The sequence below is a fragment of the Dioscorea cayenensis genome, unplaced genomic scaffold, assembly GCF_009730915.1.
Source record: "Dioscorea cayenensis subsp. rotundata cultivar TDr96_F1 unplaced genomic scaffold, TDr96_F1_v2_PseudoChromosome.rev07_lg8_w22 25.fasta BLBR01001396.1, whole genome shotgun sequence".
NCBI lineage: Eukaryota > Viridiplantae > Streptophyta > Magnoliopsida > Dioscoreales > Dioscoreaceae > Dioscorea > Dioscorea cayenensis.
In genome coordinates, this window is record NW_024087787.1 from 13,040 (window position 1) to 37,231 (window position 24,192).

A 24,192-nucleotide genomic window follows, 5' to 3' on the forward strand; every position below is an offset into this window, starting at 1 on the left:
CATGGCACCATGGCTACTATGAAAGGTTGAAGTAGGACGAATAGGGCTCGGAGGAACTATAATTGTGTCATCCAAATTAGATGTTGAAGAAGGAACACGCTCCCCATGGAAGAACTAACAAGTGTAACCCTGTAGAATTCCAACACACTCCTTGTGCATACTCATCAGACAATCTTGACTTATGAATCCAACTCTTACCCATCACTGTTTACCATCAATGAAGTTAATACAATGCTTACAAACCGTAATGTGTTTTCCATTTCAATTAGTCACAAGTACATTATAAAATTAAAGTTTGAATTAATAATCAAATATTTTTGTCCCTAATCAAAATCAGCTCAAACTGTCATTGAGAACAAACTAGATAAAGAGAGAAAAAAACAAAGAAAAAAGAGAAAAATTCAACAAGAAACACCAAAATTGGTGAGTAACTATTGAATTTGGGAAAACAAAGGATCACATCTCCAAGTTTGAGATGGAGGATGTATGGATACAAGTTTTTGAAGGATTTGTTTTATTTAACATGTATTTCATTGTTTCTCAAAAATCATACTTTGAAGTTATTTAAACACATGATCAGCCAAAGATTGCCAATTGTTCAGGACCCAAAGTATAAATGCTAGGGAGACTTATCCCACAAAACAGAATGGTACAACTACTTAATTTTTTTTTTAAGAAAACAATAGCGATAAGACTGCTTATAAGAATGAATACCAAACAACAAACAACTATCTATCTTTTGTAGCCAAGGACCTACATGCAAACCTCCTATATTTATGCTATAATACCAACCATGGCATCCTTTCATAATTACAATATTCAACATACCTAATATTTTCTATTTGGCCTACTATAATATTTTTTTCCATTAACTTCTAATCCTTGTCAATCAGCCCTCAACAAAGCCAAGTAGATACTTCAATGGTATCAAACTATGCATAGTAGGTTTTGAAGGGGTTTGGTAAAACGGATTGAGACTATTGAATGTAAAGCACTAGTCCACCAATGCAAACAAAAAACCATGAATGTTTTTATTATATTAAAAACTGAAATGAACACGTGGATCAAACAAATTTATTATTATTATATATATATATATATATAAATTGATTGCATTAAACAACCTCTCAAATTTATATGATTTGAATGAAACTACAATATTATAAATGTCAAAATATCATGAAAATGTGTAAACTACAATGTTTTGATATTTTGACCAATTTATAAAAGATTAATGATTAATTTCTCTTCTAGATAAAAGAGTTCAAATTCTTTTCAAAAGGCAAAGTTGAAAATTTGTGGCTCATTTATTTATATTAAAGAAAAAATTTAAAAACACTTTGTATAAATATGAACTAATAGGATGAATAAATCCAAATTGTCTTAAATACCGAAAAGCTGAGCACCAAACAAAAGGAAGAGAGAGAGACTAGTGAAATTGTGAAACCAAAAGGAGTTGTAAGTTCTAGCAACATAGAATAAAAGGGTGACATCCCTGGTTTTCTATTTGATAAACATAGCATGTGCATGCATACATATGTAATGTATATACAAAGTATAGAAGATGAATTATTTAAACACAGATTAACTCTAAGTACACATACAATGTATTGACAAATGACATCAGAACCACAACATCCAACAGTTAAAGTACCAAAGCAACAAATGAATACCAATTCAAGATTGATCTCAGGCAGTTGGATTAGGATAGGGAAGTTCAGAAAAGCAGAAAGAGAAATACATGGCTGTGGTTTAATCCTTACTCTTTTACATCTACCAAAAATATAAGAATTGGTTGTAGAGACACATACATGCTTTGTTTAATTTCCATTTACAGTTTTTAAAATATAAGAATTGGTTGTAGAGACACATATAGGCAATGATCACGTACCTGCTGGCACGATCGAGAGAGTGAAAGAGTTAAAGAGTGAGAGAGATCTCCCGAGCCCTCCAAGAGCAAAACTGAAATTTGGAAGCTTGCCATGAAGAAAAGAATTAAACCTACAAGAAGAGATAGGAGAAACAATTCATCAACTTGCTTTCCTTGATTTCTCTTAAAGAATTAAAAATTTTGGATCTTGATTCGTTTGATAGCCCTAAATAGCATGCATCAAAGAAATCATAACAGATTATGAATCAAACACGAACTAGAAAAGTCAAAAAAGCACAAAGCAATAAAGGTAATAAAATTGGCAACCTGAAGGAGAAACCTCTGTCGAAAGAAGATAGGCAACCAGAAAACCCCCTTTACTATGGTTCGGAGATCGAGGAGCAAGGAATCGAAGATGTGCGACGATGTTGAATGGCAACGAGATTGAGGGAAAAGGAGGAGATTGGAGAAGGATTTGAGATGAAGAAGGGAGTGAAGAGGGTGGGCTACTCGGAGCTTTTATGCGATGGAGATGAAGACCTGTAGACAAGAGCCAAAGAAGGCCTACAGATAAGGGCCGAAGATGGGAGTAAAATAATAAAGCTTTCCGGCGTTTTATCAAACAATGCCACCAAATCAAGGGACTTTTCCCGGTGTTTAAAAGAAAACCCTGCTAAAAACGATAAATTCCCGGCTCTTGAAAACTAAAACGCCGCTCCAACAAAACATTTCTCGGCGTTTTTCATCAAAACGCCGAAAAGTTCCAAATCTTCCATACTAGAAAGGGCTCTAGTGGCGTTTTAAAATGAAAACGCCGTACATATATCATTAAAAACCCATAATGATGTAGTGTCGCTGGCGTTTTATATACAAACACCGGAAAATCAAGAGGAAACTCCCGACGTTTGATCATATAAACGGCGCTAAAACAAAACATTTCTTGGCATATCTCCTGGCGTTTTAGAGAAAACCTTGTTGATGTTCTCAAATTCTTCGTGCCATCCTTTTCTAGATAGCGTGCGCGTGCACATTGCTGGCGTTTCTATAAAAAAACGCCGCTAATGGAAAAACCAACGCCGGCGTTTTGCATTAAAATGCCGCAATATCCAATTCTTCAATCCTAGAAAGGGCATTTGTGGCATTTAATCGTGAAAACGCTGTAGATATGCCAGCGTGTATGAAAAACGGCGCCAATAAAATGCCACTAAAACCCTACAATGCTGTAGTGCGTTAACCCTTATCAATATGAGCTTATACTTGGTCAAGGTACAATTAGTATGACTCATGAGTAGCATACAGCACGTTTGAATGTATCTTAAATGGCAAAACTATTAAATTTTCTATAGCAAATATCTAATATTTTTAATAATAAATGTTTAGATGTTAAATGTTTCTCAATGACTACTCTGATTGAACTATATATTATCGGTTGTTTAGTAACCTAATAGGTGTCGTCGAAATATTGGCTTATGCTTACACGTGGATATAGTTAAATTGATGATATGTTTTTTGTTATTCTTGTGTAAATGGTTATAGTACTATGTTGGTAGCAGGATATAGCTAGCAAGGATGTAAAATGACAAAATCATTAAATATTTTCATTAATGTTGTGTTTGTGGCATGAGTTTACAATTGACCGTACTATTAATTGGCACGTCAACTTATTCTATGGTTAGCTGGTGTGAGTCCTTATCCGTATTTGATTAAGTAATTAGCTACGTGTTTCTTAAATATAAATGCAATGCAACTGTATATACAATTTGCTAATTCATACAAATATTAATATGTATATTATTGATGCAGAAAACTGTTTATATATATATATATGTATATATATAAATATATTTGAAAATAAATATGATTAATAAAAATTTGAATTTTTTTATTAACTTTGTGTTAATGAAATCATTTAAAGAACTAACCACACTTTAACCACAGATGAATAACTTTTAATATTTTCTTAACTTTAAGATGGATAAGTTAATTCTTATTGTGTATATGAAGTATATCAATTTGAGGAGGAAAAAATAAAATAAAAAAATTATCTGCAATAATATATTTAGAATAGCACATTTATATTGGTTATTTTAAATTCTAAATAACGATTTTATTATTATAAAAAAGGCTTCTTTTTAAGAATTTTTTTGCTACATTAATTATTTGTTCTGATTCATTAAGAAAATGGGTGATATTAAAAGAAAAAATTTGATTTTTATCACTACATTGAAAAAAATTATGGAATAAAACAAAATCCTTGAGTTTTATTAAGAATTCAAAGGTGGCAATTATTATTTATAAAGAACAAATAGAAGTATTAATTTGGTTTACAAAAATTTAGAAACATAGAGGATTAATTTCAAAGGTGGCAATTATGTACTGATTCAATAAATAGTAATTTTTTTAATTTATATATTTGTAATTAACCAATTCAATTCAAAATAACAACTCATATCATATACGAACTAAAATTTCAAATTTCAAATATTTATTTTTAAAATAATATTTCTTAAACCAATTTAAATAATTTTTTCAAATTTAATTTTTAAGAAAATTCGTTAAAAGAAAAAAACCTTTAATGATAAATATTTCTGCCGTTATAGTATTGAACCTATGTTTATCACTTTACTGTTAGGGGTTGTTTGATTTGCGGTAATGATAAATTACCGTGTAATGAGAATACCATGATAATGAGATCAGGAATACTATATGCCTAGTAATGTTGTGGTAATTTGTGATAACCATATTTGGTTGGGAACTCATATTACATAGCAATGAACATAAGAATATTTCAAAAGTCCCAAAATACCCTTATATCTATAATTTTGAGTAAATCTAAATCTAAAGTCAAATAAAATTTGGGATGAAAATAATTAAATTATAACATCAAAAATTAATTTTTGTACATTTTCCCCAAAATACCTTTATAGCAAAAATTTTGAGTAGATTGAAAGTTAAAATAAAATTTTAAAGTTGTCCAACACGAAAAAAAAATAATTATAATAAAAAAATTAATTTTTTGAAGTTGATAATATTTTGAAAATAACATAATCCAAAATTAATTTGTTTTTGTCCAACATGTAAAGTATGGGCTCTTTTGAATTATTTTTTTAAATAAAGGGCACATTTGTCCATAAAAATTTTCAGATTACCATCTACTTAGTAATCCAACATAATCACCTGTTTTAGTGGTAATGGAATTACAAAGTATTTTTGTAATATTTTAAGGTTGGTTATCACATATTACTATCAATAATACCATTGCCACCAATCCAAACGTGGTAATCTTATCAGATTATCACATAATAAATGGTAATGTGAAAACAAAAAATAATACATTAGCATACAATTATAGGAGTACAATTAAGTTGGTGTGTATGTGGCTATACTTGTTGATTTTTGGCTATGATATAGTTAGCATACAATTAGCATTAGAATAATATATTCTACTACAAAAAAGATTAGTGGATTTTATATATTAATTTGTATTCAAGTTTCCATAATAGTTTTTATGTGTTATATGTTGCTTAATTATTGTGGCAATTATATTATTATCAATAACTCCATAACCCGACAAATGCTATATATATACAAGGGCGAAGGGACAAGGGGACAGAGGGGCGGCAATCCCCTTAAGCCCCTCTTCGTCACACTTCCTTCCCTGCCGTCTTTCGTCCGTCCACTACTCCACCCTTGTTTGTCCTTTGCTTGGCTAGTTTGGAAGAGATGAGTGTGGTTGATTTGTTGGGGCTGCTGGTTCCAAGAAACACCTCCTTATTTTTTGAGATTTACAAACCTCTTTTGACTTTGAGATAAAAAACCCTGAAGTGGGATTTGAGGCATTTGAGGGGGCGTTTGGATCACAGAATGGGAATGGGAGAATGAGAATGGGGGGAATGGAAGTAGGGTGAATGAGAAGGAGGGAATAAGAAAACAATGTTTGGTTTGAAGGAATGTGTATTGGGAATGTGGAAAAGTATGAGAGAGAAACTGTGTAAATTACTTATATGCCCTTTAGTTAATTAATTTTTGTAAGTATTGTATAAGATAATGAATTAATAAGTAACTATAGATAATTATCGTATAAGCATAAGATAAATTAAATAATTATCGTAGAATAATTATTAATTCGTTATAATTTATATAATTGAATTAGAAATAATTTTAAATAATAATAATTATTAATTTAAATTATTATAACTATTAAGTTAAATTAAACAATTAACTTTATAAATTATTGTATAAGATAATGAATTAATAAGTAACCATAGATAATTATTGTATACATATAATTAAAAATAAGAATAATTATTAATTTGTTATAATTTATATAATTGAATTAGAAATAATTTAAAATAATAATAATTAATTTAAATTATAATAACTACTAAGTTAAATTAAACAATTAACTTTAATAATTATTGTATTAGATAATGAATTAATGAGTAACTATAGATAATCATTGAAACAAACACAATCTCTTTGAGACAAACACATAGGAATCCATCAATTGCAAAATTAGAATGAATTTCACTAGTTGGCTGTTAGCAAGCAATCTTCAATAAGATGGTAGTAGAACTTGGTTAACCTTTCAACTATCATATTAATTTACTTTTCACAAAGATAGAAGACATTTCATCATGAATTGAAGTGACAGTATCATACAATTTCTTCAACTCTAGCTCCATTACCTGCAGAAAATTCCAATGATGCTAAACATGATATGTACTCCAAATGAAAACTTTGTTATTAGCAAGTGCTATCCTAAATCAGGCATCCATATGTTGCCATGGAAAAAGTTTCCCTCACAATAAAACATTCTTTGGTTCTTGCTCAAAAATGGGTTGGAAACATTCCACATACATATTGAATGGGCAGAGAATCATACAGAGAACAGACAGTTAAATGCTAAGGAAACAACAACAACAACAACAAAGAACATGATAAGGAAACAACAAAAAATCTGTCTTACATAAGAACATGATATGGAAACAACAACAAAGTTTAATGGGTGCAACCCATACTATCCAACAAAAAATCTTTCTTACATAAGAACTTGATAAGGAAACAACAACAAAGTTTCATGAGTGCAATCCATAATATCCAACAAAAAACCTGTCTTAGATAAGAACATGGGACATAATACCCATAACATCAAGCACATCAGATAGCATCACATGGGTGGGTGATTTGGCAGTCTCCCTAGGAGTAGGCAATAAAAATGGAGCTTTCTCTCGTCAAGCAACTCCCAAAACATGTTTAGATGTTCCTCATCTTTTCTAAGAATTTGCATTACCATTAAAGCTTCATCCTCAGTAAGGCCATGGATATTGAAAATGACATCATTCAGTAATTTTCTTTCGTTCATCAACTTCTTTCCGAGCTGCCACCATATACGCTTTGGCCTCAGAATCACGAACATCACATTTAGTTAATGTCTTGAACCCCGGTCCCACAAGATCCACGAAATGGTGAAACTTTACAGAAATTACAGCGATATTCTGCTCCTTCACACAATTTTTCCTATTTCTTCCAATGGAACTTGAGGCACAATTATCATATAAATTAGGTAGTGAAGAATAAATGTGGTCATCCATGGACATAAAAGAATTGTCACTTGATAATGGAGCAAAATTCTCATAATAATCCATGTGTGCAAAGGAATCATGCATATACTGTTCTGCATCATCTCCAAGGTCACCCCTTGCATTTCCCTGAGCTTTGTCCTTTGCAAAGACCGGGGTGAGATCATTGAAGAACGGAAAAGATTTTCCATATAATCCAGTAGCTTCTTTGTGAGTCTTGATACATGGCAAAAAAAAAAATAAAAAAAATAAAACATTAATTAGAGTGGCACGAATTAAAAGGACTTCGTGTAAGAAACAAAACATAATTTAGCATACCTTAACGTATTCATCATATGCGCTTTTCTCGCACTCGATAGTGTTGTTGTTGTTGTCCCAAGTGAAACTACTAATGGCCAGAATATCAGCTATCTCGGTGGTTTTGCTTCTAAAAAGCTTTACATGGGACTCTATATTTGGGATAGCCTTCAGAGTTGTTTGCGGGAATTTCTCCTTCATCATTTTCTCTAGTTGATACAAGTACCCATTTTTGAAGCCGTTCTCCCCAGGCCACATGGTATTTGTCGACAACTCAACTAAAGTTTCGATTAACACCTTGTCTTCTTGTGTTGTCCAATAGTGTTTGTTCATACTCCTACCTCGATGTTGAGATTCATGATCCATTCTGGAGGGAAAAAAACCATAGTCATTGCAAGGAGAAAAAAAACCATAGTCTTAATTTGGAATGATGTGAACCAAATAACACTCTCATTTGGCATGCTATAATTATTACTTGCTGGTGTTATTCAATAAAGTGATGCAAGGACATAACCAGTGAAGAAAACTTGGTTGTTGTAAATTAGACATAATTTAAAAAGTTATGCTTTTGCTGTTTGAGAAACTTTAGTAAATGGTGTTTGTAAGCTGCAAATATTAATGACATTCGATAAAATTTAACAAAAAGACATATAATGCAATAGTGCCATGATAATGGAGCATCATACCAATTATATTAAATGCATAATAAAAGTAGAAAAGTGCTATTACAAAAAAAGAACATTAATTGGGAAACTTAACATAGGAGTAATCATATCAATTTGTTCTATTTGATCACCATTCATTAAACAGGTCTTCAGCCATGTCAATTCTAAATTTGGTCCATTCATCAGTACGTTCAACAGCCATGATGTTGTCAGGATCATCCTCCGTGGTCTCTTCTATTGGTAAATTATTAATTTCTCGTCTAATAAAATTGTGCAATAAGTAACATGCATTGATGATACGTTTTTGAGTATTTATATTGTAAAAACATGGACTTGATAAAATTTTCCAACGAATTTTAAGTAGTCAAAATGTCCTCTCTATCATGTTTCTAGCAGCGGAATGCTTCATGTTGAAAAACTCTTAGGTTGTCACTGGTTGACGACCATCTGCCTAGGAACTCAAATGATAGTGTTGTCCATGAAAAGGTGCAAGAAAACCAGGTGAGTTTGTATACCCGGCATCAATGAGGCAATAAAAACCTAACGAGTAAACAAATAGCTAAATTTAGTAAAGACTTTTGCGAATAATTTCATTATTGATATTTACTTAAAAACTAATATGAACACAAATTATTTATCATTTGGAACTTTTAAACCATTGGGTTTCGTAATTGCATCCCTAAGAACACGACCATCATATGATGATCCTTCCCACCCAGATAAAACATATATAAATTGCATGTCGTTGCTGCAAACGCTGAGTACATAAGTTTTAATTTTAGCTTTCCTTTTTCTATATCATGGTTGATCAACTTTACTCACATTCACCCGAATATGTGTTCCATCTAATGCTCCAAGACAATTCTACATTGTAAAGAAGTAATTAGTATTGATAGACTATTAGTCATGAAACGACAAATTAATTGATATAGTTGGAAAGTATCTTAAACCACTTCAATCGAAGTTCATTTGAATTCTCGGGAACAGGTTCAGGTTTCTTTCGTAAGACACTATGGCAAAGGATTATTGACTTCAAAACAGCATGTAAATGATGACTAATCGTCTCAGCTGATCGCACAAAATCAAACTTAATTATTCTATTTTTCACATGGTGTGTCACGATGTTTAAAAACATAGCGATCATTTCCTCTACCATGACGTTTCTTGTGCCACGTAGTCCAGCGTTGGACGTTAATAATCGGCATAATCTATGAAAGCAACGTCGATCTATGCATAGTTTGTCAATGCACTTAACATCACTTTCATACACCACCTGATATAAACACTCATGTTGTCTACGTCGTCTAACAGATGTTGACTCAATGTCTCTATAAATAGTGGGAGTGTTGTCATCGTCTTCACATATAACACATACAATGATGATCATGATGTTCACAACGAGAACAACAAACATGTTCATCATGTGAAGTATGTGATTGGCTTCAATATCTTACATGTTATCATTGGCCATATCTAAAATAAAGTAAACATTACATGAATCAGGGTACCAATCAAATAATACACCCTTAATAACAATAAAATTAAAAATCATAAGAAACTATATTGAATAACATGGCTGATAAGGAATTACAACCCTAATATTCATCACATCAATCATATCATATGAAACAAATGATATTTGATCTATTATTCATAAATTACACAAAATAAAAATGGTGTGAAATAGAAAACCAATACACATGTAACATTTTCCAAATACCAAGATTAATTTGGTAAAGCTCTTGAAGATAATCATAATATAACAAGGTCGAATTATGTAAAGAAAACCTCAGAATGGAGTATACATAAGAGCACGTATTTACAAGTCACAAGTTACAAAGTTAAAAAAAAAGATAAAAAAGAAGAATGGATTCACTGGAACCGAATGCATACTGAAGAAGTAAAGTCTAGACTGCATCAACAAACAATTAGTGATCATACCTTCCACTGATTTGAATTTTCCAGATGATGGGCTATTATTGGAATTTTTCACATGATTCAGATGGAATGAAAAAATTGTTAACTAATCAAATAAATTTATTGTATTAGGTGACCGGATTATTAGAATTCTTACCTAATTACAACCAAACGGATCTATCACAAACAAGCAAATACAACTGATTATCAACAAAAATCTAATCTATATCTCTAATTTAAACACTACATAAATAAACAAATATTGGAAAATTGTTCATTAGATCTTGAGAAATGAAAATCCTACTAGTGATTATCAGGCAAAGGATGATCACCGGCGGCCCTCGTACTTTCTGAGAAGATGAGATGAGAGACACGATGATAACCTTTCCTTGGAGAGATTGTGACAAAAGGGTTGGAAGAGACTGCCGGCGACTGTCATCCTGTCCTTGAAGCTCAGCGTCGGGGGAGAGGCAAGGGGATCACTGGCTGAGAAGAAGAGCTCTAGGGCATTTGGGTGAAAAGAAAAAAAAACCAAATTTAAAGATGGGCAAAAGGGTAAATTTACCCCACATGGATCAGACTACCACCAAATTTGGCATCAATGGGACTCCTCTACTATTGGACTTACCAATTCTTGGCCCATTCCATTGCACCCAAACAAACATGTGATAACAGTTGTATAAGAAGTCCCATTACCAATCCTTGGGAGTCAATGATCTATGCAAACGACCCCGTACCGTGATTTATATATATATATATACACGCACACATATTCTCGAATCCTTGATAAAATATAAAATTATAAAATAACCCTTTTAAATTTGTTATCTGATCTTTTCGAGGAGGTGAAGGTAGAGTCTTTTTTTTTTTTTGAGTTAGACTAGAGATGTTAACGGCAGGAGATTCACCAGGTGATATATTCCTCGAGCCTGACCCTGAATTTATAAGCCCATTCCTGACCTCGAGCATGAACCGTGAGTATATGGATTTTTTCCCCATCTCCGCCCAGCCTGGATTATTCGGGTTCGGGTATTCCCCAACTCCGATTAATTTTTTATAACTAAAAATATTATTATTTAAAATGAAATTAATAAAAATATTTGTTAAAAATCTCATAAAAATACTTGATAATTAAGAAACACATTTACAAATATGAGTAGTTGATATGTTAAAGGCCCAACACCAAATACCAATATACACAATCATCATATGATATGTATGTTGAAGGCCCATTGGCCCAAGACTAATGTTCATTATTAGTAATTTGCTAATTAAATAAATATATGGGGTTTGTTCAATTTTTATATAGATATTGATAACATAAAATATATAACACACACACACACACATGTGCGCGCGCTCACACACGCACATATAACATTTAAATTAAACATCTAATATTTCAGAGTCGGGTTGGTGGGGGAGGGTATTCCTTGCGTCAACCCTGTCCCAATAAGGAATTATATCTCAGCCCCGCCTTGGTCTCGCCCTCGAAAATTTTCTCCTTCCCTGGCCCCGACGGGGTAGGAATCGGGTTTCCTATCTGATGAGTGTACATTTATTCATTATTTAATATCATTTTAAACACTAATTATGCATGTATTACACTATTATTATGGAATTCGATGCTAAATATGATGAATATTGTATCTTTAGGCTTTTGAGTAGTGCTTAAGGATGAGAGAGCCAAAAGAAGCATTTTTGTACCAAAACGAGGAAGATTGAGCTCTCTCGGTATCAATCATTGAAGAACAAGCCAACCATACCCACTTACGGGTATCTTACAGCCATAAGTTTCATTTAGAGAACCTTGTGGGCATGCTTATGCCCATAAAGAGGAACATAAAGACAAGTGGAGGCACTTACGAGCAGAGCTTATGCACGTAAGTCAAACCGTAAGGGTTGTCCAGAGGAGTTTACGAGGAGCAACACACTCGTAAAGGTTTGATAAATGCCTAAATATATATATTTTATACATATATGTTCATACTATTGATTGAACATTGTAAGTGCACGAAGTTGTTAAGTAATACCTCTCGTGCTTGCATGAGAGGGTCATATTCGCAGGGCCTGAGAAGCAACCCTTACTTCTTCTTCATGTGTTGTTTAGCCTAAAAGTGCGAGTGATTGTCCTAAGCTATAAAGAACTCTAAGTTAAGTGTTTACAGTCGAGGTAAATAGGGTAGAAATCAAGGGATGAAGGTGGTCATGGATGTGGATCCCCCTGGGGCTACTAAAGTGAGAAGGATGCTATAAAAATCATGCAATTGGTGGTTTGGACCAAGATATTCCTAGGATAGGCCAACCCAATGGTCACGACAATTGACTCTTAATTTGGTACGAATATTGATATGGAATTTCTTTTGACCAAATCCTCCTATGATTGCAATATAAGCAGGAAATTCTCTAATTAGGGCCTAAACACAAACTAGGTCCAACCCTAATGTTGGAGGGGTATAAAATACCTGACATTCATGGGGTATTTGTATATGGATTCCTTCAAAGCTAGGTGTGTATAGTACAAGGGTGATGGTCACGCAACAGAGTAGAACTTAGAAATTGACATACAGAGTTCTCATGCATATCAATACATCAAAGTAAACCAAGCATGGATCACAACACACCAAAATGCAATAAAATAGATCAAAGCAACCAATCTACACAAGTTCACCCCAAGGTTCACCAACATTCGGTGACCTTGGGGTTGAGTTGTTCATACTAAGAAAATACATGATCAAGTCCATAAAAATAACTAAATAAGTAACAAAGAACTCCCTCAAGTGATGAAAGCAGAGAGACAAGCCGTGGGAAGCTTCCAACGACGCCACTAATGGGGTGGCTGATAAGTGCTTGTGTGATAAGAATGTGAAGTGTTCTTTCCTTATGATGAGCATTACTTTTATCAGGTTTTAGTGCTAATACTTGTGCATTTGTGTTACTTTCATGTATATAGGGTTGTGAAGCCGAATGTTAAAGAAAGAAGCCAATGTAGATCGTGAACGTACTATTTGGAGGAAATCTTGAGAAGGGTCAAACGCGAAGATATAAGTCGGGATCAAGATGTGTGAATGTGTGCCAACCTCCGTGTATTCAAGCTAGCACAATGGTTTGGAGAGGCACAAAGGTAGTCACATTCGAGTATCCCGGCTTGTGCATTGATAGCAAGATCTTCACCAATGAGACTGGTTATTGAAAAACGCAAAGTGATCTACGACGTGAATGTGTGCCGTTGACATTACCTCGATGAAAACATGGTTTCAGGAGTGTTTTGGGGCGGTACTGTAGAAGGGTATTGTAGCAAACAGTGTAGCAAATTATTATAGCAGGTACTGTTCACAGCCGGCTGAAAAAGAGAATTCCAGAGAATCCACACGGGCGTGTGGAAATTATCCACGCCCGTGCGAAAATTCCACAAGCCCGTGTGGAAAATCCACATGGGCGTGTGAATGCCCGATTCCAGCCCTATTTAAGCCGCGAGTAAGCCCCGATTTCAGCAATCCATTTTTCCATTCCTTCCTAAACTTGAGAGGGGGCTACGGCTAAGGGTTTTGAGAGGTATTGGCAGGATTTTTATAGAGGTTTTTCGGCTTCGACATCGCACTCCACTTGGAAGAAGGTATTGGGAGAGCTTTCGTCGGCACCGATCCGGCGAGGTGTGTCCTAGGCCGGACAAGGGTACCTTTGGAAGAGATGAGGCTTTTCCACAAGATTATCGTCACAATTATCGAGAGGGTTTTCAATGGATTACTTGTTTTTACATTCGATTTCATTGTTGATTGTAACTATCTCCGTGGAGAGCTAAACCCCCTAGTGGGTACTTGGATTTGTGAACCCTAGAATGTATTTGTTTCATTAAACCTTCTATTATACTTTCATTAATTGATGTTTTAGTTGAGTTCCAATCTTGAATGCTTGATTGATTGAATCCTCATTTAGAGTGACACTAGGGTTAAGAGTTTGTAGGATCGAAAATACGCGCCCTGGCGTCGTGTCGGTGAAGAGACACCATGCGATATATCAAATCACAAATGCTATTTTATTTTATTTATTTTTATCATTGTGGGCTCTTCCATTCCTAATAGAGGCAAGCCTCTATTATTAATTACCCCAGACTGAAATCTTAGTAACCTCCGATTAAGGGTTCAAGTACAAGTAAAGGCAAGAAAATGACAAATTATAAATATATTTATTTCATATATATATACATATATATTTTTGGTTACATCGTTTATATATGAACATATAACTTATATATATATATATATATATATTATATTACTGTCATTGCTTATGCCATGTCACCATATCGCATGCCTTGTTACCGTCTTGAGAATCAGATTTTTTATATATGAAGTTTTCCATTTGCCGTGTGTTTTAATCTTGAGTTTACCATCTTTGCCAAGAAGCCAAGTAACCGCCACATCAACAATTTGCTACGGATATGAACATATGTTACTTTGGAATACGAATGAACAATTGAGTCTTCATGAATTCTTTGAATATAATTTTATCATATTTCCACTATCACTTTGGTGACACATGTCATCAATCCACATATTCTTTCAACACATCCCATATATGTATACGTCCCTCCTTTAATCCCATACATGATCACCATCATTATCACCATTTTTTTTTGGCTGGTGGAGCCCGTCTTTGGATTCATTTCTTTTGTCCATGTACATATTCATGCACACAATAGTATGCTTCTCATTTTCATGCTTCTCATTTTTTTTCATTTATTATTATTATTATTATTATTATTATTATTATTTTTGCTTCACATGTTCCCATTCATGCATGAACCACGCTAACTCCCTCTTCAACTATAGGAGAAGATTCACCTTAATTAATTAATTAATATATATATATTAGGCAGCAATCCAACATCCCTTTGTTTTATATAATTTTTGGATAACAACATATCACACATAGTGCAACATAGATAAAGCAATAACACAAATAGCACATTTTAATTCCCCCATGTTTATTTAGCTACTCCCTTCACCGTCTCACCTTCGCAGGAAAATACTTATTAATAAGGGATATGAAGTAGGGCTTAACTTTCTCCACGTCAACCCTGACGTTGTTTATACTTGTTGAAAATTTGCAACCATTTGATTATCTCCTTGTCATTATCATCCATAAGATACGTGTAAGCTCCAGAGTGGTGCAATGAATAAAAGGAGCGGAACCTGACAATGAAAAGTGCAACTGGGGGAAAGTGTTGTCTGGTTCTCCTTCATCACCAGGTACATGTATTCGTCATGGCCCCAAGACATAGTGACCTTGTCCAAGCTACAGTTCTCAGAGTAAATGCCCAGCTTGGTTTTGTATACAGAATTCTAGTGATGAACTATAGATTCATAAAATGCACACCCAAGAGGAAATGTATTACCTACAACACAGCATTGGGGTTCTCCACCAAAAGAAGTGCGCAGGAGGACTTTCTCCAGATCATGAATGAGAGTAGTGAGATGCAACCAGTGATGGTTTGGATAATCCCTGCGAATGGCTTCAGCAATCTAGAGGAGGTGCTCAATCTGGGGCTCATCATGGTCAAGATTACTCTCATCCATTCCCATACGCTCATCTCAACCTTACTCAGCTTCCCATATTCATCTTTCTTCTTCTTAGCAAATTCGTAAGTCTGGTTCAAATGATTGATGCGACAGAACTCCCCCACTGCCGCCTTCCTCTGACTCTCTTTCTCGTAGTCCCTAAAAGATTGGCCAAAGGCGTTGCTATCAGGGACAACAAAATCCCCATCAAGATCCAAAGCTCCTCCATCAATAACCTCTTGATCATTCTCCTTCAGACATCTTGGCAGCAAGTTGTAAGTTCTCTCATGTATAATTTTGTCAAAGGTGACACCTTTGGGGACTGGTATCATCTTCTTCATCAGCCTTTCTTTCTCTCTGGCGGTGGTGACAGCAATTCGATCCTTCTGCAGCCCCCGAGGAACAATATCATCTTCTTCTTTAGCAGTAGTTGCTTCATTTATAAAGAATTCTAGCGTTTGCATACTCGTGAGGGGGAAACATCAGTGACCTCCTCTGTCCAATCATTTCCGCAAAGTCAAGCTTCACAACCTCCAGCACTACGACGTTGGGAGGAGAGCTCCAAAAGCAACAATAAGGAAAACAAGGCTCCTGCAAAGTAGAGCACATGGTTCCGGCGTTGGTGACAACAACAACAACTTCTTCTTGTTCTTCTTTTCTTTTTCTTCTTTCATTGGCTTCTTAGCGGCGGGCTTCTTCTTTTTTACCATCAGAACTATTGATTCTTTTGTTTTCGAGGTCTTTATTATCAATTGATCCTCCGTCTTCATCACCTCTTCAAGCTTCTCAGATTCTTCTGTCTTCACGAGCTCCTCAGCAGGATCGGTAGTAGGTGACGAGCATATATAAACAGCAGTGACATTGACAAGCAAAAAATGGCAGACAACAATGCCAGGATCAGCAACGACAACAACGTCTGCAACATTGGTAGGCAACAATGCTGGGATCAGTAATGACATCGACAAGCAGAAGTGACAGCAACGACGTCAACATTGGTAGGCAACAACAACAATATATATATATATATATTTATATACATCTATATGTAAGCATGGGAGAAGAGGAACACCTTCGTCTTCTCTTTTCCGTTCCTTAGTGTTTCTCCCCGTTCTTTTTCTTCTTCGTCTTCTCTCTTCTTTCGATCTCGCCTCTTCCTTTCATTCTCCCTTCCCAATCTTCGAACCGCTCCTCTTTTAAAACCCATCAAATGGACATGGGCAGTTATGAAGATCATGAGGTTGTGTAGTTGTTAGACGCGTGGGCGACCATTCCTCTCAAGTTCTCATGCACCCACGTCTCCCTCTCTCTTAAATATATATATATATATATATATATATATATATATATATATATATATATATATATATATATATATATATATATATATATATATATTACATTATATATATTTTTGTTATATTATATACATATATATAATATTTATTCTATTTTGTTTATTTTATTATTTTATTTTAGTATTTTAGTTATTTTATTTATATTTTATATTATTAATTTATTACCCTTATTACATATATTATCTTTTTTATCTGATTTCAGTTTTGTATATAATATATATATTTATAAGATATGTATTTTATTTATTTATTTTTTTAAGATATATATATATATTATTATTATTATTATTTTTTTTTTTTTACTTGATTTGATTAATTGATTTGTTGTTATATATATCTATATCTATATCTATATTATTTTTATTTATTATATATATAATTTAATTTAATTTAATTTATTATTTTTATTATCATTATGATTATCATTTGATTTGATTTGATTTGATTGATTGATTTTTTTTATTATCAAATTTTATTTTATTTTAATTATATATTTTTTTTGCTTATTTTGTTTTAATTTATCTTATTCTATATATATATATATATATATATTTACGACTTGATTTATCTTTAAACTAATTATTATTTTTTTTATTTTTTATTTTAATTTATTATATTTGTTATATATATATATATATATTTGCCTCATGATATATATTCGCGGTTGGTCTTGGTATTGTGGTTGCATCAAGATCGCTACTATAGGCTGATCCGAAGATTTGAGTATTTTTAGATCGCCTTGAGATCTATACTCTTAGATGATCTTGAGATTTAGATAATTTTAAATTGTCTCGAGATCTATGTTCTCAGCTGATCTTGAGATTTAAGTATTTAGATTGCTTTGAGATCTGTGCTCTCAGCCGATCTTGATGTTTGGATATTTTGTATATTTTGGATCGCCTCGAGATCTGTGCTCTTGGCTGATCTTCGGATTTGGATATTTAAGATCGCCCTGAAATATGTTTTGTCGGCTGATCTTAATATTTGTATATTTTGTATATTTTGGATCGCCTCAAGATCGGTGCTCTAGGTTGGTTTTGAGATTTGTGTATTTTGAATATTTTGGATTGCTTCGAGATCGGTGCTCTCGGCTGATCCTGAGATTTGAATATTTTAGATCGCCTTGATATCGGTGCTCTCAGCTAATTCTGAAAATTTGAATATTTAGACCGCCTTGAGATCTGTGCTCTCGGCTGGTCTTGAGATTTGAGTATTTTAGAATATTTTGGATATTTTGGATCGCCTCAAGATCGGTGCTCTCGGCTAATCCTGAAATTTGAATATTTTAGACCACCTCGAGATCCGTGCTCTCGGCTGGTCTTGAGATTCGAATATTTTAGAATTTTTTGTTTAAATTAGCAGATACATTTAATTTATTTATTATTATTATTTTTTGTATAATCAAATGCCCCCTTCATACTTCTCTCACGAAGAAATTTTAGTGAGATTGAGTGAGAGAAGTAGGAACTTCAAAACTTTTTATATGTCATGGTCGAACATGTTTTTGATTCATGAAAATGAAACTTTAAGATAACATGGCATGTATTTCATTATAAACAAAAGTACTTAAAAGTTAATGTTTGCCTCAGGAAGTACGTTCCGTCATAGACAAACATTCTATATTATACATAGTACTTCTTTAGAAAATGACCATTAATAGGTGGTATGGGTCTTTCTCCTTTGTCATCAATGAGTTGGTATGCGCCTCCTTCGTAAACGATCTCCATGACATATGGACCTTCCCAATTTGCTTTGAATTTGCCCCCAGCCCTCTTGTTGGTGATTATAGGTCTTCTGAGGACAATAACCATTTCTCCTTTTGTAAATGTACTAAACCTGGCCAGCTTATTATAAGCTTGAGACATTTTTTCTTTGTAAACCTCAAGATTCTGCTGTACCTCTACCCTTTTTTCATCAAGAGAGTCTAATTCATCTAGGCGAAGTCGAACATTATCTTTATTTGATATTTCATTTTGCAACGCCATCCTTAATGAAGGAATTTGAATTTCAAGTGGCAAGACTGCTTCAGTTCTAAATACTAAAGAGTATGGTGTGCACTGTGTTGGGGTCCTATATGTAGTACGATAGGCCCATAGCATCTCAAGAAGTCTTTCATGCCAATCCTTTTTATTTTTAGACACAACCTTCTTTAGCAATTTTGAGAGAGTTTTGTTAAATGCTTCCGCCAACCTATTTGCTCTCGCATTATAGATGGAGGTATATCTCCAGTCTATTTTGTGATTTTGTGCAAATCTCCCAATTTTAAAACTTCTAAAAGCAGGGCCATTATCTGAGATAATTCTTCTTGGAGTTCCAAATCTGTATAGGATATTTTCTCTGAAGAATTTTATGATGTTCTCAGTCTTTACTTCTCTTAAAGGAATAGCCTCTGCCTATCTGGAGAAATAGTCTGTTGTACCCAATATGAATCGATGCCCAGAAGATGATGGAGGCTCAATAGGACCAATCATATATGTTCCCCATATCTCGAAAGGCCATGAAGAAACTGTGGGATGTAAGGGATTCGGATGTTGATGAATAAAATCCCCATGAATTTGACATAGATGGCATTTTTTTGGCATATTCAATGCAATCTCTGACCATGGTTGGCCAATAATATCCCATGTGCTTAATCTTAAGTCGCATCATGGGTCCGGATTGATGTGCACCACATATCCCAGAGTGTACATCATGCATGACTTCTTTTGCTTCTTCATATGAAAGACATCGCAGGAGTAGCTGATCGTATGATCTGCGGTACAATATTTCATTAATGAGGGTAAATCATAGAGCTCTTCGCTTTATTTGAAGGCTTTCTGATTTATCCCCTGGCAATTTATCATATTTCAAATATTCCGTGAATGGTTGTCTCCAATCTTCCTCTGGTATCTCGAGGGTGAAAGCTTCCATCTTTTCTTCAATATTTTCTTCTTCAACATCACTGATAATTGTACTTATGGGTTTTCTATTTCTTATAGTGATTTGAACTTCATCATGATCTAGATTTGCAAGCTCTTTCGCTATTCTTGCCAAATAATCAGCTTCTCCATATTCTGATCTTGAAACCCTACTCAACCGCACTTGGGGGATTTTCTTCATTAACATTTTGACCTTCTTATAGTATTTAAGAAGTTCAGCTTTGTATACTTTGTATTCTCCTTTGACTTGTTTGATGATGAGTTGTGAATCTCCAAATATATGAATACATTGAATTTCCATTTTGATTGCCAATTCCAAACCAGCTATGAGAGCTTTATATTCTGCTTCATTGTTTGTGCATGACTCTGTAAGGGAAAGTGCATATCAGAGGATTCCTCCTTCTGGTGTGACAAACACAAGTCCTATCCTGGCTTTAACTTGTGGAAGCTCATACCTCAGTGCCGGCTTTATGGACGATGCTCCATCAAAGTACAGTCGCCATTCTGCTTCTTCTACGGTAAGCGTCTCTTCATCAGTGAGATCATAATTAAAGGGTGAATCATCAGGGAGAGGATGCGCCGCCAAAAAATCTGCTAGTGCTTGCCCCTTGATAGCTTTTTTGCTTAGTGTATGTTATATCAAATTCCATTAAGATCAGTGCCCATTTTGCCAGTCTTCCTGTGAGTAATGGCCTTGTCATAAGATATTTGAGAGGATCAATTTTGGATATGAGGATAATTTTGTGTGCCAACAAGTAGTGCCTCAATTTCTTCACGGCAAACACCAAGGCTAAACAATGCTTCTCAATGGGTGTATATTTACTCTCAGCTCCTATCAACATTCTGCTGAGGTAATATAATGCATTTTCCTTGCCTTCTTCATTGTTTTGAGCTAGCATGGCTCCCAATGATCCTTCTAAGGCAGCAGTATAAGCTCGAGGAGATCCAACAGCTGAACAGGAACAACCAAGACCAGCCACAAGATCACGTAGACAGGCACCAGATTCTCAAAGCATGGTTAGAGAAGAAGGTTTAAGTCATATTCCACATGATATACCAAAAGATTACAAGGGGCAGACCCTCCAAACAAAGATGATGAAGATGAACCAGTTTTTGGTTTAGACCAAAACAACATCATGAAGAAATTCCAAGAAATGGAAAATAGAGAAGCAGAATACAAGAAGATGAATAAAAATATGATTGTGTTAATGGATACAGTGTTCCAGATGCAAAAGCAGATGGCAGCCTTGATGGAAAATGGCCCTGAACAGGTACAGAGGCCAAATAATCCAATCCCTCAACCAAAAGAGACTGCTCAAGCAGTGGGGCCAGGGAGAACAACAAGTATCCCAATCCAAGAACATTCTATTGTAATGACTCGGGAGGAGATACAACAGATGGTGGCTACTGAACTCAAACATGCCAAAAATAGTGAAATAAGGGTTGATTGTGATAAACCTTCGGTAATCATTCAGACAGTGTGTATTTCGATATCACCATCAGACATATATTCATCTTCATTCCTCTTATTTCGGTCAAACTTTGAGTGAGAAACCGAAGCTTGACCCTGTGAAGCCTGGAGATTGTGCCGAACCTCATTTCAGCTCCAGCAGTGCTAGCGTTGAAAACACAGTTGGGTAGTTGGACTTCCAATCCTTCTCCGAGGAAAATAGTGAGCTTCGAGCTTCCGAGTGCCATTGAACTCTTAAGTGCCATTTCACCTGTAAAAAAAATATCAATAATATTAACTTTCTTATACATGAGTTATAAAAAGCAATGCCTTCACTTGTACTTGAGCCTCAAAGATGGGAGGAGGAATTAAAAGGTCCCCACCGGGCGTGCCATAATTTGTGGGATCAAAAAGACGCGCCCTGGCGTCGTGTTGGTGAAGAGACACCAGGCGATATATCGAATCACAAATGTTATTTTATTTTATTTATTTTTATCTTTGTGGGCTCTTTCACTCGTAATAGAGGCAAGCCTCTATTAATAATTACCCCAGACTGAAATCTTAGGAACCTCCGATTAAGAGTTCAAGTACAAGTAAAGGCAAGAAAATGACAAATTATAAATTTATTTATTTCATATATATATATATATATTTGGTTACATCATTTATATATGAACATATAACTTATATATATATATATTATATTGTTGTCATTGCTTATGACATGTCACAGTATCGCATGCCTTGTTGCCGTCTTGAGAATCAGATTTTTTATATATGAAGTTTTCCGTTTGCCGTGTGTTTTAATCTTGAGTTTACCATCTTTGCCAAGAAGCCAAGTAAACGGAACATCAACAATTTGCTACGGATATGAACATATGTTGCTTTGGAATACGAATGAACAATTGAGTCTTCATGAATTCCTTGAATATAATTTTATCATATTTCCACTATCACTTTGGTGACACATGTCATCAATCCACATATTCTTTCAACACATCCCATATATGTATACATCCCTCCTTTAATCCCATACATGATCACCATCATTATCACCATTTTTTTTTGACTGGTGGAGCCCGTCTTTGGATTCTTTTCTTTTGTCCATGTACATATGCATGCACACAATAGCATGCTTCTCATTTTTTTTCATTTATTATTGTTATTATTATTATTATTATTATTATTATTATTATTATTATTATTATTATTATTTTTGCTTCACATGCTCCCATTCATGCATGAACCACGCTAACTCCCTCCTCAACTATAGGAGAAGATTCACCTTAATTAATTAATTAATATATATATATATATATATATATATATATATTAGGCAGCAATCCAACATCCCTTTGTTTTATATAATTTATGGATAACAACATATCACACATAGTGCAGCATAGATAAAGCAATAACACAAATAGCACATTTTAATTCCCCATGTTTATTTAGCTACTCCCTTCACCGTCTCACCTTCGCAGGAAAATACTTATTAATAAGGGATATGAAGTAAGGCTTAACTTTCTCCACATCAACCTTGACCTTGTTCATACTTGTTGAAAATTTGCAACCATTTGAGTATCTCCTTGTCATTATCATCCATAAGATACGTGTAAGCTCCAGAGTGGTGCAATGAATAAAAGGAGCGGAACCTGACAATGAAAAGTGCAACTGGGGGAAAGTGTTGTCTGGTTCTCCTTCATCACCAGGTACATGTATTCGTCATGGCCCCAAGACATAGTGACCTTGTCCAAGCTACAGTTCTCAGAGTAAATGCCCAGCTTGGTTTTGTATACAGGATTCAGGTGATGAACTATAGATTCATAAAATGCACACCCAAGAGGAAATGTATTACCTACAACACAGCATTGGGGTTCTCCACCAAAAGAAGTGCGCAGGAGGACTTTCTCCAGATCATGAATGAGAGTAGTGAGATGCAACCAATCATGGTTTGGATAATCCCTGTGAATGGCTTCAGCAATCTAGAGGAGGTGCTCAATCTGGGGCTCATCATGGTCAAGATTACTCTCATCCATTCCCATACGCTCATCTCAACCTTACTCAGCTTCCCATATTCATCTTTCTTCTTCTTAGCAAATTCGTAAGTCTGGTTCAAATGATTGATGCGACAGAACTCCCCCACTGCCGCCTTCCTCTGACTCTCTTTCTCGTAGTCCCTAAAAGATTGGCCAAAGGCGTTGCTATCAGGGACAACAAAATCCCCATCAAGATCCAAAGCTCCTCCATCAATAACCTCTTGATCATTCTCCTTCAGACATCTTGGCAGCAAGTTGTAAGTTCTCTCATGTATAATTTTGTCAAAGGTGACACCTTTGGGGACTGGTATCATCTTCTTCATCAGCCTTTCTTTCTCTCTCGGCGGTGGTGACGACGAATTCGATCCTTCCGCGACCCCCGAGGAACAATATCATCTTCTTCTTTAGCAGTAGTTGCTTCATTTATAAAGAATTCTAGCGTTTGCATACTCGTGAGGGGGAAACATCAGTGACCTCCTCTGTCCAATCATTTCCGCAAAGTCAAGCTTCACAACCTCCAGCACTACGACGTTGGGAG

The 24,192-nt window shown here is 34.6% G+C and overlaps 2 pseudogenes; both read right to left on the reverse strand.

The window, feature by feature from the left end:
• Positions 1 to 8,309: 8,309 nt before the first annotated feature.
• Positions 8,310 to 19,232, reverse strand: LOC120256316 (annotated as a pseudogene).
• Positions 19,233 to 21,760: 2,528 nt separating this feature from the next.
• On the reverse strand, positions 21,761 to 23,977 carry LOC120256317 (annotated as a pseudogene).
• Positions 23,978 to 24,192: the final 215 nt, after the last annotated feature.